Genomic DNA, 15,358 nt, shown 5'->3' with positions numbered 1-15,358 from the left:
TCTCACGTAAAACCACACATAGTGGCACGACTACTACTATATGCTACTACTACTACTACTACTACTACTGCTACTACTACAACTACAACCCCATTTCGCATGCATTCGTCTTCTCATCGTTTCTGCTTCGTGCCTTCGCCAAACCCGGCAATGCTTAACGTGTATTGTGGTGGGTCGTCTCTGACCGCAGTTTCAGCAGAGCGACGTCCTGTATCGCGGTCAGGACGCACGGTTCATGCCAGCCTCTCCACAAGTACGTGCACTGACTGATCCATCCCACAGAAACGAGTATTACACAACACAACAGCCCCGCCACGGTGGTCTTGTGGCAAAAGGTACCCGGCTGCTGACTCGCAGGTTGCGGGATCGAATCCCGGCTGCGGCGGCTGCATTTCCGATGAAGCCGAAGATGTTGTAGGCCCGTGTGCTCAGATTCGGGTGCAGGTTAAAGAACCCCAGGTGGTCGAAATTTCCGGAGCCCTCCACTACGGCGTCTCTCATAATCATATGATGGTTTTGGGACGTTAAATTCCACATATCAATCAAGTCACTCGAGTAATACACAACAGCGAACGCCGAAGCGACACAACAGCGATAGCGTTTGTGCACGAGTAGGCTGGGGTATGTCATGCGCGCGTGACTTCGCTTGCGCACGATGTGCTTGGTGCATTTGCATCATGTGATCTTCTAGCCCAGATACCAAAGGGAGCAGGGAAGAAATTAGGCTCGCGATGGCCATATTGGGCGAGAGGCAAGAGATTAAAGCTTCCTTCTTCGCATCATGGTTTCGTGGCTCGTGGCGAAATAATTTGAAAAATCGCTGGGGTGCAACGCTTTTCTTTGGTGCGCGAGTACTTCTGGTGCCAAACTAAAGCTTTTTATGTCACCTAAAGAGGGTTTTAAATGCGAAGCGTTTCTTGGCGAACTTCGGCGACTTTGCGCGTATCTATCTAGCCCCCTACGACTTTTAGCTCTCTTGGCAGTTTCAATTATGGTATCAATACCAAACTTGGTATGGCATAACATGACTGTATGAGGAACATATTTGACTAGTTATAAGATGAAAATCATGACATGGATGCCATGAACGTCATGATTTACATTTTATGGTCCTGTAGCTCTTGCGGGGGTTTCGTTCACATGACATGTTGCAAAAATAGTACGGTATGGCATAATTGCGTTGCGATCACAAGCGACAGAACCTAACATGAAAATCATGAAATGCGTGTCATGTAACAACATGACTACATGCCAAGCTCATGATGCGCTCACGGGCGTTTCGCTAGCATCTCGTATACGAAATTTGACATAATGGTAGGTGAATGGACTGCGAAGGTATGTAACTGGTGCAAACATGATGATCATGAGATGCGTGTCATGCAACATGACTACATTCCACGCTCATAATGCGCTGGAGGCCGTTTCACTAGCTTCACTTATACGAAATTTGGTATTCCGGTACGTGAATGGATGACAAAGGTACGGTATTGGTGCAAACATGACAAACATGAAATGCGTGTCATGTCAGAACATCACTACATGCCACAGTGAAGGCGCCAATACATTTCGACGTGACGTGGTGCGCGTGCTCACCGGCGTTCATTTTGTCGGGTCACGCTGGCGGTGCCATGCCAGGCACCAGTCCTGCCATATACTCTCAGACGGGTGCCATGATGCATTACTTTGACGCATGCGCATTTCAGCGCGCCCAGCGTCATTCCGTCACGAAAAAAAAGAGGGAGACGCAGTGTTGTCTGTGTAACGCATGGGCACAGAATGCAGCATGTCGCATTTCGCGCCGGTTGCCGTCGGGCCACGCCGACGGAGGCTGGTCGCGCCAGGCGTCAGACTATGGAGTGCGCTCACGTTTTGCTAACGGAGCGTCGCTGTGCCCGGCGTGCGCGCGCGTGAACGCTGCGATGGAGTATATTAGGCCCTTCATGATGCGCTCGTGGCTGTTTTGGTAGCTCCACATATACCAAAATTGGTGTTACGCGACGTCAATGGAGGTCGAAAGTATATGGCGTGTGCAAGCATGATATTTGTGACACGCGTGTCATGTAAGAACATGACAACATACCATGCTTATAGCGTGCTCGGGGTCATTTCGCTCCACAGATACTAAATTTGGTATCACGTGACGTGAATAGTATATGAATGTAAACGAAACATTCAAACATGATAATCATGACACGGAAGTCATGTACGGCAACATTTACCTCCACCTCGTAACGTTATGCGGATTTTAAATTGACATATCTACCTTTCTCATTCGTGCTTCGCATATCATCGAATCCTACCAGACGTGGGATCTGCCCATTTTTTAAAGAGGTAAATTACAAACAAAGCAAAAGCCGCGTGCACATCGTATCTTTGCACATGGGTGCAGCAGCAGATGAGTTACCATGTCAAAGAAAGCACGCCTCCATCAACACAGCAAACTTGGGCCCGAATTCACAAAGCTTTCTCTTTGGCTACGCATTTTCTTAGCCAAATATTCTCTTATCTGGAGGGATTACTATAGCGCGGGTATGAATTTAACTTATTCGGCACGTAAGAGGGCGAGGAGGACCGACAATAGCCGATGAAACGACAAGGAAAGAAAGAAGTGTGTGCCGATAATATCAAGGGAGCACGCAAAGCGTCTAGCATCGAGAGTATACGATGATAGCCAATGATTTGCTGCATCTAAGTTTCAGTTCCGCGAGCGTCTGCTACAGCGCTTACGGGATGCCGCGTACGTTGTAATAGACGTTTTGGTGGGCGGTGCAAAGCCAAGCACTCGCCTTTAATCAACGACTGTAGCTAAAAAAAATGATTGCTTGATGGCCTTAAGCCACCGAGCAATCCATGCACTATCTCGCCAAGTACAAGTAAACAACACTCCAGGTGCACCACATAAATGAAACCACACATAAATCGATGCATGCAATGTTTGAAAATGTGCCTTGAATGTCTTCCCTTATTTAAAGCGACCACTTACCTTACATTTCATTGAAGCTGCGCTGCTACTTAACTAATTCCGTGCAATCTAGCACGGTATAGTGGTGAACGTAAGGGTGTTTTGTACCTATAGTCAAAGGTAGCCTTTGTTACAATATTCTTATTACAAGACACATGAGCGACTTTGGTGCCTGCAGACGAATTGTGCTAAAATAGATAACAGCAGTAATCAAATGAAATTGTGAGCGCAATTTCGCTGGTTCCATGCACCGCGGCATTTTTATAAAGCCGGAATGCGAGAACGTGCATACGCTTACGCTTAGGTATATGTCTACGTAAAATGAGGGAGACTCGTCGGGAGGTGTCTCAGTGCTAATGCTTTTCACAAAACACGGTGCAAATATTTCGTCCAGCGTTGTTTGAGTGCGCAAACAAAGCAAGGGACGTGTATACGAGTCTTGAGGTCGAGAGACGTCATGACAGTAATGTACAAGAATAAATAGCGCACGGTTATACAGTCACACGTGGCGGTTTCTATCTTCAAGTAACCTTGGGCAAACGCATTCTAACTCTTTTTCCATTTTTGACAAAGTTTCACCGAACGTTTTTGCATTTGGCTTCATTCGAAGGAATGACGATATATCAGCAATAGGGCGAATGCAAGCACTGCTGCAGTGGACGAGCGGTTACAGCGCTCAACTACAATCTACGAGGTACTTGGTTCGATTCGCAGAATCACTGAGAACTTTTTTTTTCAAGAGGTTGCCTGGCCTGACATTATGCGTGGTGGCGGGTACTAATTTTTTGAGAAGTAGGCTTTCGCACTTGCTTTTTTCACTCCCCTTTTGACCCAAAAGCGCTGTATTGTGCTCCTTCAAAAATTAAACAATTCAGGGTTCATAATTTTTTCCTCCATTCTCTCTTATCGCAAAAGTGTCCAGTGCTGAAATACCAAATTATACCTGGTATATTACTTTTCACGTGTTTGGATATTCGACCAGCAATCAGTCTTCACGGTGTTTTGAAGAAAATCTACACATGCAGTGAGCTAACTGCTTGCAGCCAAGTTGACTGCCTTTGTAGGGACACGCTTTCGTGCTAATTTGGTGGGCATCATCACATGCAGCAAGACCAAAGAGCACGGACAGTTAGCGCTGACGCGAACAGAGTGATTAGTTTGTGTCTTCTCTCCCGCTATTTATCATGCTGCACGCTTCAGTGTAATGTCGCTGTCAATGGTTAAAATGAACTATAGCAGTTAATTGAGTTCTGCTGAGAGGGTCCCCTATTGTCCAGAATGGAACAGAACAATGGCAATTTGATTTGTGTGATAAAGAGATACCCAGATTTTGGTTACTAGAATAAATTTCTAAACTGAAGTTTATTTTATTAACAACAGTTCCAGTGCAGATGAAAGGTGCATGGACAAAATTCGTGTATTCAGCTTGACTAGGTTTGTGACCTTAATTGTAATTGCGAACCGGTATCACAGTATGCATAAATATCACACACATATACAACCACGGGTGATAGCTTGCTTATTCTGATTAAAATTGAAAGTTTGAAATCGACATATTCAACCAACGCAATGTGTACGAGATATGCCATGTAGAGTAGCTATGCTCTAAACTAATCTTCGCAGGTCCGTTCCATTTTACCCAATTTCTTGCCCATGACTGTAGGTTGGGAAATAAAACAACTTCTTCGAACACACATATTCTGTGTAAGGTTACATTTATTTTTATGCAGTACAAAATAAATTGAAATATGTAATGGCTCAAAAGAGAAATAACTAGAAACAAATTCAGCCATATCATTACCAAACTTACTCACCAATGATAAACGGATTCTCATTTAAAAGATACATACATACATACATACATACATACATACATACATACATACATACATACATACATACATACATACATACATACATACATACATACATACATACATACATACATACATATACGCACACACACATATACTAATGTACACCCATACATACATACATACACACACTCAGGTGTAAATATTAAAATGAATGGCTATAAAACAACAATTCTAATAAACTCTTTTTGTATATACTACAGAAAGTAACTTACGAGAGAAATCCACCGGCACTGTTATGTCTGAACACGGTGTTTCTCGAACCATCTCGCAAAAGCTTGATGCATAGTTTTCTGCTGATGCCCAGTGACAAGCACTCTTTATAAAAAACACAAGAATAAAGCACTTGACAATGTCATGCTAAAGAAAAGGGCTGTGCATCAATATTTTGTACATGTCTGCAATATCACTCTATTTACATAGCTTGGCTCATTCACAAGCCACTAACAAAGCATGTTAGGACACTTGGGCTGAAAGTTGGCTCAGCGCGAGTAAATCCTAGACAATACATGAATAATACAAATATAAGCTACTAAGCTCCTTGGTGCAAACAGTGTTTATATTGGCAGCTATAGGTGCCATTTCGTTTCCCCAAAACACTTCTCAAAAGTAGAATCAACTTTATTTAGCTAAAAGTTTCTATTCTGGCGCGTCGTGGTGGCTCAACGGTGGAAGTGACTCTTCCGGCCAAGAAAACAAAGAACAATTATTTTTCCAGTTCATGAATTCACCCCATGCTAACATTGAGGCAGCTGGTAGGAGTGCTTTTGGAGAGAGGAAACCACCACATTCCCACCAGTTGTGGCCTTGGGTAGCTACTTCACTTGGACAAAAATGATGAAAAACACTCCTCAAGAAGACTTCAAAGTTTGCACACCAACACAGTTCCCATACAGCTGTATATTAGTCTGCTTGAAAAATATTGAGTTTACTGGTGGGCAAAGACTGTACACTATGTGAGGTGATGCTCCAGTGCACTGCATGTATGTCTTGCTGCTGGCCTCAACTGCGATGTTGCTAAGTAGATATGTGTAAAATAACAACTAATACTGTGCCACTGCCAAGTAATTATGGGTCGTTTGCATGAAACAGGGACCACAATAAAAGAACATAACATTTGCCTTCACAACGGTCAAAAACTGTAAATAAATTTCCACAGACTTTTCACAGTTCATCTGAGGATAGTAATATTGGTTGTAAACACATTCTTACTTCCACTAACAAACTATTTTAAGATGCCAGATTCAATATTAGAGTATACCAGCACTTTTGTAGGGCTAAACAATTGTACAGGCACCTAGAAAAACACAAGTGAATGCATGCTATAGCTACATATAAAAATAAATACTTTTATTTCTAGTCTGAGTAGAGCTGCATAGATGATAAGTCACTTGCATTACATTATGAACAAACCTATCTGAGCAAAGTATACATTTAAAAAGTTACACTTACACAGTAGATAAGTAGACTGTTGAAGGACGGACAGGCAGTGGGATAATACCCAAGCACTAAAATCTACTGTTAAGATATACTAGGAGTAGTGATGATCCTCTTCCTTCCAAATAAAATAATCCACATAGATTCACTTCCCAGAGCTTATACACTCATGGCATCATTGGTGCTATACAAATGAGTGTACACTGAAGGATTACATCGACTAAGTACATGATTACTGCATCCATGGCTTTACTTCTTGTACTACAAAGAATGCAAACACAGTTACCATTGGCGACCATGGATGCTGTGATTTCTGGCATGCAAATGTAGAGGCACGCAGGCACTTAACACACATGTTAAAAACTTCAGCTCAAAAATATTTGCCCACTAACACTACAGCAGCCTTTAAATTAGTGTCATAGTTTGGTATCTTTCATGCAAAATTTAAATAATTTCGAATGCAAGCAAAGGAACTGCTGAATAATGCACTGCTAAGAAGTTAAGCAGCAGCTGCTCCTGACATCACAATGTGCTCTTCCTGCTGTTGTAAACTTTGAGCAGGAGAACAGTCACTGGCAGTCCCTTTATACTTGTTGGTCTTCTGTGCTCTGTTCTTGATACACTGTACATGACCGTGGAGCACCGAACCCCTTGTTACTGCTGGAACTTAGAAAAATACAGATCATTGTTACAACCATGCTACATGCAAGAGTGTATAGTTGTCAATTATGTGCTCATATTTACAGATATTGTATTTTCAGAAGCCAATGGCAAGCCTCAACACACACACACAAACAGTGAAGGCTGAAATATATTTAATATGATACAAGAGCAAAACCACAATGTTATAGATGAAGGCATGAAACTTCTGACAGGCATAAAAAGCCAATAGAGTTTCTTTTATTTCGACTTTACACTAGGTGCGAGAAGTAGACCACAAATAAGTTCACTAAGAAACACAAGTTAGACTGCATTACAACACAACAGCCAATGTTGATAACTTTAAGTATATCTAACATAGCCAGCTCACCATACCGCATATAGGAGCAAATGGGCAGTCTAGAAGACACAAAGAACTTGTGGATTATGAGTGTGATTGTTTCTGACATCTATTATTCTAAATGAAGAAAACCTTTCAAAAATGCACTTCATCAGGGGAAATAATCATACACAACAAACACAACGGGCTCCTACAGGTGCCACCAACACTCACCATTATTGTTGATACCAGTGTCTTGCCAGATAGATATGCTGTGTCCTGCACAGAACACCAAAGGAGCGCTCCATGACTTGGATTGCATGTGTGCTAGCTGCATCGCTCTGCTGCTGAAATAGGCTAGCCACAGTCAGAGAAATGAGAAGCCATGGCTTTGAAACACACTGAACGTCACCTTTAGAGATTAACAATGCATACTTAGGTCAGGTACAATTTGTAGAAAAATATATATCACTATGCAATCGTGGTGAACATGTTCGGCTGAAACACAAGCAACAGCACTGAGAGAGAAAAAGCTACATTAGGTAAAAGATGCAGTTACTGGCCTTATGTCATCTGAGGCTTCTTCAATAGGTCTTTCTCCTTGCAAGTTGTGAACAGCCAGGCAATTTTCACCCACTTGCTATTTCCTTCCAGAGCACTTGATCCACAGAGGGAGTCACAAGCTGGAGAGCTCAATAAGGAATCAAAGTATTTGTGCTCGTTTCAAAGCACAAGCTTTTGAGTCTCAGATTATTGGAGTTTCATTCATAAGCTGCAGGCTTTCAGCTTTCAACATTCTCAATTATCTTGCAATTTAGTTCTATAAATGTTGAATAAGAATTATGTGTAAGAATATTACACGTATCAACTGAAAGCAACCATGCTTGGGTTATCAATTTGTGCACAGTAAGTGGTGTTCACGTAATCATTTGTATTAAAGAAAAACTATCCTTGCAGCCAGCCGTTAGGCAGTTTTGTGCCCTCGAAGCTCCCAAGCAGATTGCAGTCCTTCCAGATGAGGCTGCCATGCATGCTTCCACGCCACATCCGCTGAATGATAACAGTCCGAGCAGTGACATAGGCTTGCACAGTTAGGGAGAACGTGTCCTTCCTATTTTTGTACAGGTGCTCCAAGTAATGATGAGGATTGATGTGCCAGAATGTGCAACCGATGCATCACAGGACCTTAACAAACCAATCTCTGCGATCTGTGAAGAGCCAAAAACGAGATATTTAAAAACAATCAATAAAAGCACTCACTTCTAATACTTATTTGAGGAAGCTATCACTTCGTTAAAGTGACCAAAGTCTGCTATAATCACTTTGAAATAAACTGAAGCCTCATGTAAAATTTACGTACCGCAATATATATGTCCTACTGAAGTATAGTACTACCACAGTGGTAATCGTCTATAGAACTAATCTTCCAAAATAACATAAATTTTTAAGTGCAACCTGGCTCCTGAAAAATAAATTCACATTAACTTTCCAACTATCAAACGTGGTCAATCGACAGACCCAACCTCATAATCAAACAAGAGCTCACTTGTATCAAATCACAAAAAACTTTTTAAGTATTTGCTCCATAATATATGTATGTATATAACAGTAGTAGTAAATTTTTCATGCTTCAACTTACCATAGAGAAACATTAAATCTGATGGGCTTAAAAACTTGCACACGTTATAGAACTGCGTGAATTATAGTACCGGTGAAATTTAGTTCTGCAAGGTAAACTCACCGATGGCAGCATTTAGTGGCCGTCGGTGTCATAAGGAACCAAGTACGGCGAACAGGCAAAGGGCATCTGCAGACTGGAAGCTGCCAATGACAGCAATGAAGGGCTGGCCAGGCGTGCACGTCCATTGATAAAGTGTAAGAACTGGCCATGACCGGCTGTTGTCAAGGCTCTAGTGCCGTGCAAAACGATGGCCAGACGAACTCGGAAACCTGTAGTTAGGCGATATTGGCCTACAACTTCATCCAAAGCAAGGCACCGGTGAAATCTTTGCTTTTTTGGGGGGCTGGAGGGAAGCTTGACGTTCACGGGCTCTCCCTGCCACATAGAACTCTTAATTTGTTACCGAAGAACAGTCTAGGCGCGCTTCCAAAGTAACACGATCCACAACAGAATGTAGCATCTCGCAGTTTTGGTTGATCACATCACAGCGCTAGGACTATGGTTATCACAAAAAGGAGAAGTGACGACTTAACAAACAAAAGCGCCAAGCTGCCCCACCACGACTTCGCAGGGCAAAACAGTTATCAACGCTGTCTTTCAAGTTTCGGTCACACGAGCACAGCTTGTTCACAAGTCTTGGAACGTCAACACAGCACCACTGTTCACAACGAACATCGTTTCACTCCCGAACAGTACATTGCTCTCAAGTAAATAGAAGCGTGCGGGCTAACTAGTGGCGAAGCAAGAACCAAGCGCGTAGTTCATACGTTTCCGTACGTACTTGGGGTCACTCAAGTAACGTGTCAAAACGCTGTCAATCCGAAATGTCGCACAGCACCAAACTGAGAGACTGGAAAGTCAAGCGAACGAACTGTTACCGGCACACAAACACACATTGCAGGCTTCTCGAGTGCCAGTTGTCGTCGATACATCGACGCCGATCCCCGCTTGATAACCACACCGACGCACAGGCTTCGCTGCGCTTCACCGTACACCATTGCACTGCCACAGCTTTCCGCACTGCTTACACGCACCGAAAGAGCTGCTGTAATCACAACACATTCGGTCAAACGCTGAAGTAACTCGTGCGAGAAGCGTTTGCTGAAAGTCGCACCGACCGATATGCTGTTTACGACGCCATGTTGTTTTCGACAACTGCGCAGCACATAAGATGATAAGAGAGCTCTTAGAGAGTACTTGCACTATTTTCACGGCGTGAAAAAATTTTCTCTTATGTGCGAGGGGGGTGATATGACGAACAGGATAGGCGTGCCAGATGAAAGAAGTGTTTTGGCAACGTCACTGAGTGAGCTGATGTAGAGGGTATTGCTTCACAACCAATCACAAGCTGTGCCTGTCGGCCAAGCCGTCGTCTGCTCGCGTTTGTCGTCTGCTTCGATCAGAGCATGCGACAGGGGATTCGCCTTCGCAACGCTATTATTCTCAGGTCAAGTGGTCGCTACGTCGCACAAAATACATGTCAGTGGCTCGCTCTACCTTTGAATGATGTTCGTGCGCCAAGTTAAATGGCTGGTAATTGACGCAGGGATGAATTCAGCCAAGGTTTGCTCTAGAATCATGAGGGTTTGCATATTTTTGGTGTCATACAAAGTTACTAGGGTCATTTCATTCCGATTGCTTGCCATAGTATCACGGTCCATATCGGTGTCTGAACAGTGAAGGTGAAGATGCATGATTTGTTTGTAGTTCCATGCGTAATCATGCGCACCCCTAATACGCTTTGGTTTACAAAGTACGCTTTGTTCCAGATCGTCCCAAAGTGTATCGACAGCTGTATTTCAGAGATCGCAACCATTGGACAGTTAGAGCCAATGAAAGTACACTAGAGCACAAACTTTAGGAACCACTCACTGAAAACTTCCTCTCATTTTTATTTCCAATAGCGTGCAAAGAATGTGCTCCCATTAACCTCTTTGGTGGTAATTTCCACCAATGAGGCAAGGATCTCGAGTCGCACTTTTAATTGGATGAGATGGGGCGCAACACAACAACATAACAAATAAGGTTGATCCTATGTCATGCCGCGTTCGAATGCACCGACCATTCACGTATCACAGTGGTTTTCATCCAACCACAAATCTTTACATGCGTAGTTTTATGCCATTGACGCCCAATAGAATTCTTCAATTACTGCGACTTCGAACTTATTGGACGATGGTGGTTGTCAACACCATCCACTGCGTACAAGGGAAACAACACGCGAAGCTCAAAGCGCCGAAAGAAATAAAAACGCACCAGCAGTCATCAGGCAGCCCTTGATGGGCGTGAATTAACTCAAAACCAGCCAGGGCACCAAAGTATACCGCTGCGGCAGCAGGTTCTAAGTAGCCACAATGTTCCTAAGAGTGGTCCGGACCACTCTTGGGATTTTCTCTCAGCCATGCTGTTTTTACGCACAATTTCGCTTCGTGAATCCACTTACGAGCACTTTTAGGTGACGTAAGCAAATATAGCAACTGCATCACCATCGCTGACATGTTCCCGGGCAGTCACAGCGCGCTTTATTTGCAGCGGCCGATGTGACAACTATGGCCTCTTACGACGTTTTTTCGTTTCGTGAATCGACTTACGCAAGAAAATTTCTCTTGCGCAAAAATGTTTTCGTAAGTGAGTTTTGTGAATCCGGGCCTTGATCTTTTTATAAGTCATATCATTCCGTCCTTAAAGAAACAAATAAATCACAGCATATACATGGAGTGAATTATGATGAGTGAAGCGAAGCTTCGAAGGGTTTTATCAGCGAACCGTCAATCATCCGTTGGCCGCGTCCATTCGTCCGTTCATCTGTCTGTCCATCCGTCCGTCCATGCGCCTGTCTGTCTGTCCATTCGTCTGTCCGCATGTTCGCCTATCTGTATGTGCATCCAGCCGTCCGTCCGTCCATTCATCCATCTAGTGAACACTGCAATTATCGCCATCCAGAGCACATTCCAAGAACTAAAACGAGAGGTGGCTATTTCATACAGGAGACGCCTGCATCACTCCCTAAAGAGCTTCGCCCCTAAAACGAGTTAACATAAACAAGTGTGTTTTGAATAAGTGCATTTCTGCTAACGGTGGTATCATGCGGTGGACGCGCCGCACGGAGAACACAGCACACGGCGCTGAAGCACCGGCCGACAAGAAGTATGCAGCAGCCGGTGGCCAAGCAGGAACTGTCTTTTATATACACAAGAACCACGATATATACATATGTACACCGCCCCCTATGGGCCAGCCCACTGGTTCAAAACTCGGAACCAAAACCACGATACCAAACACTAATTCCGGCGTATTTCGGTGGTAATTCAGGTCTGTTTATCGGTTTTCGGTGCTCCCTTGGAAGGGATGGGTGTAGACCACCCCGGGCGCCTGCCGGCAAGAGCGGCGTTAGTGGCGGCCGCCCGCAGGAAGCGGATTGGACAAGCGAGCGACAGCGACAGTGATGATACTCATGTCTACTCTCACAGCAGTGATGACTTTTTAAATAACGGTTTGCAACCTGTGTGGAGCCGCATAGCGAAGAGGAGGAACATGAGGAATTCCTCATCCTCAAGTATACAAACTGTAAGTGAAACGCCAAAGTCGAACACTTATACCATCCTGTTTCTGCCTGCACTTCCCACCATCAGCATGAAACGCCTGAACAGACAGTCTGTGTTGAGGTCTCTGGAAGCGCTCGTGCCAAATGAGATCACGGGCATAGGAGTGAACGCCAGAAAGAATATACTGGCTGTTGACGCCCTGCAAGTACTTTGGGCATTCTGCGCAGTGTAACTGAGTTGGACGGCAATCAGGTGCGCTCTCATGTTCCCTTGGGATGTGATGTAGTAACCGGCATGATCTACGACATAGATGTAGCTATTTCAAATAACGAGTTACAAGCTGTTGTCAAATCAACAACTGATACTCCCATTGTTGATGTCACTCGGCTGGGCAAGTCTCACTGTGTGAAGATTGCGTTTAAGAGCACATCCCTCCCCTCTGATATTAAGGTAGGGTACTTAAGACATGCTGTGCGACCTTTCATTCCAAAGCCTCTCCAGTGCCGTCAATGTATCAAACTAGGACATGTGAGCAGCGTCTGCGAGAATCCGACGGTATACCACCGCTGCACCGAGCCCCATGCAGCGGATAAGTGCGTCGCTATTGTAGAGAAATGCTCAAATCGCAATGGATCCCACGAAGCCACATCGAAGGACTGCCCGTGGATTCAGAAGGAAATTGCCATCTTGAAGGAGATGGTGCGCAATCACTGATCTCATCGAGAAGCCGCAGCTAAAGTCAGAAGGCGTCGTTCACGTCGACGTCGGTCTTCAAAAACGCCCGCTACCTCTTCGATGCGTTTGCCAGCTCCCTCATCATTGCCACCTCCTTTACCTCCCAGACCACATGCTGCAGGAAAAACTGTAAAACACAATGCCAGTGACCATACCCTAACTGCGACAGACTGGCCTGCAATTGAAAGGAAAGCAGCATCAAGAGAACTAAAAGAGTTCCATGACGGCCAGCTCGATTTCCTGGTTCGCGATCTTTCAAACCAAGACAGGCAAGTGACTGCAATCGTACAATCATTAATTGCCACGATTCGCATGCTACTGAGCAGCATACAATCTCCGTCTCCTAATAGTGCACTGCACATACTAGATGCACTGAGCTTAGTGCTTTCTTACATCTTATAAGCACGATGGCTCAACAAAATCTCGTCTTCCGCACTGAGGTTAAAAGTGCGTTGATTTTTCAATGAAATGCAGGTGGCATGAAGTACTGTATCAAGTACTTTCGCCAATTCGTTCGGGCGAATTAATTTCCTATACTTGTCATATGTGAAACAAACGTAATAATGCCTTATAGATTGTCCGGTTATGAAGCTTTTTCTTCAGCCGCTTTCGAAGAACGAAGCAAAGTAATTGCTTACATTCGCACGGACTTGACTTATGTTTCACACTCATTAAGTTCAATTGACGAAAATCAGTACGTGTGTCTACGTGTAAAAAATAATTCCGTTTCCTTCGCACTTATTGATGCATATATATCTCCGTCAGTGCGATTTGACTGCGACAGATTAAAAGACATCCTAATGAGAAACAGTGGGTCTTGGATCATGGCCAGTGACTTCAACGCCCATCACATGCTTTGGAGGAGCACTAGGATGAATGCCAGAGGCAGGAATGTTGTTACGTTCGCTTCCAACTACGACCTTTTCCTCATGAACGATTGTAACCCTACATATTTACGGGGTCTCATGTATGGTTGTTGCCTTGACCTGACATTGATGTCATGGTGGTTCTCTCGGAAAGTTAAGTAGTTTTGCGACATTTCTTACCATTCTCCCCATATTTGGTGGGTAACCTTGCGTACGCTGATGACCATGGTCAACAAGAAGTGCCAGAGGCGGCCCCAAGCCAGTGGCATGTTGCGAGATTTCGGTCGGAGCCTTCAGGTGTCACCACCGTCGAAACAATGACAGTGCACGGCCGACGGCTACAAGCGAAATGTCATCTAAGTCTTTTTTTCGACAATTTTAATTGTAAGACCTAAAAATGGTATGCCTAAAAAAGTGCTTCTAATTTATTTTCAGCAATAATAAACACGAATACTGCGAACGTGTAGAAGATTAGAAAGTGACCTACTTTAAATGGCAGCATGACCCCGAAAACAAACAGCGCACCGCCCTGCTCGTAAAAGACACGCGGATACGTTGATATTATTTACAGAAAGTTTGCCGAATGCTGTCAATGACATTACGACATTTTCAGCTACAGAAATGCAGGAACGTTAGTGGTATACCTTTACTTACTGCAGCAGAGGTTTCGTGGAGTGGGATGGATGAGTCAGCCAGCGCGGGACGGCTTCTGTGCTCCGGGCATATGCCTTGTGGCCATGCGCTGTACGTAGTTTGCACATGAACGCTAGATGATGCGTGCATATTGTGTACTGCGATATACGCCAGAACGTTACTTACGTGTCCTTTAGTTTATGTACACATGCATTGACTTGCAATAAAACAATTTATTGCAGCCAGTTCCTGTGATTAGCGTTGTCGTTTCACTCGGCCTGCGTGCAACGTCACTCGCTTGATAAAGTATGCAAGATACTTGAGAGCTTCAAGTAAGTAGTGCACTATATTGTACTAAATGGAAACGAGTTTAATCGAGAGTGCGGGCTGTTGCTCCGAGGTTCAGCCATGACGCAGACATCGCCTGCGATGCGGAAAGCCAGGCGGCGAGTTTGCAAAGACGATCGGATAGACCCCCCCCCCCCCCCCCCGCAATGCACTGCGCCAGGCATCTTTACGAGGCTTTCGGAAGCTGCGCGCTCATGAGTTCATGCGTGATGTCGTCAGCAAACCTGTCTGCGCCCATGGCGGTACTGCAGGACCACAGGCAGCTGCAAGGCAAGACTAAACAAGCGCGCTGTGTTCG

At 44.4% G+C, this 15,358-nt stretch overlaps 1 long non-coding RNA gene across 1 annotated transcript; it reads right to left on the bottom strand.

The window, feature by feature from the left end:
• Positions 1 to 4,660: 4,660 nt before the first annotated feature.
• On the bottom strand, positions 4,661 to 10,096 carry LOC142800140 (uncharacterized). The gene is made up of 3 exons (XR_012893922.1): positions 8,994 to 10,096; positions 7,487 to 8,460; positions 4,661 to 6,939 (listed from the first exon to the last, which is right to left on the bottom strand). It is a non-coding gene; the product is annotated as an uncharacterized LOC142800140 (long non-coding RNA).
• Positions 10,097 to 15,358: the final 5,262 nt, after the last annotated feature.

This window comes from Rhipicephalus microplus, chromosome 1 (assembly GCF_043290135.1).
Source record: "Rhipicephalus microplus isolate Deutch F79 chromosome 1, USDA_Rmic, whole genome shotgun sequence".
Classification (NCBI taxonomy): domain Eukaryota; kingdom Metazoa; phylum Arthropoda; class Arachnida; order Ixodida; family Ixodidae; genus Rhipicephalus; species Rhipicephalus microplus.
The sequence above is the reverse complement of the archived record's forward strand: the minus strand, read 5'-3'. Positions and strand labels throughout refer to the sequence as shown.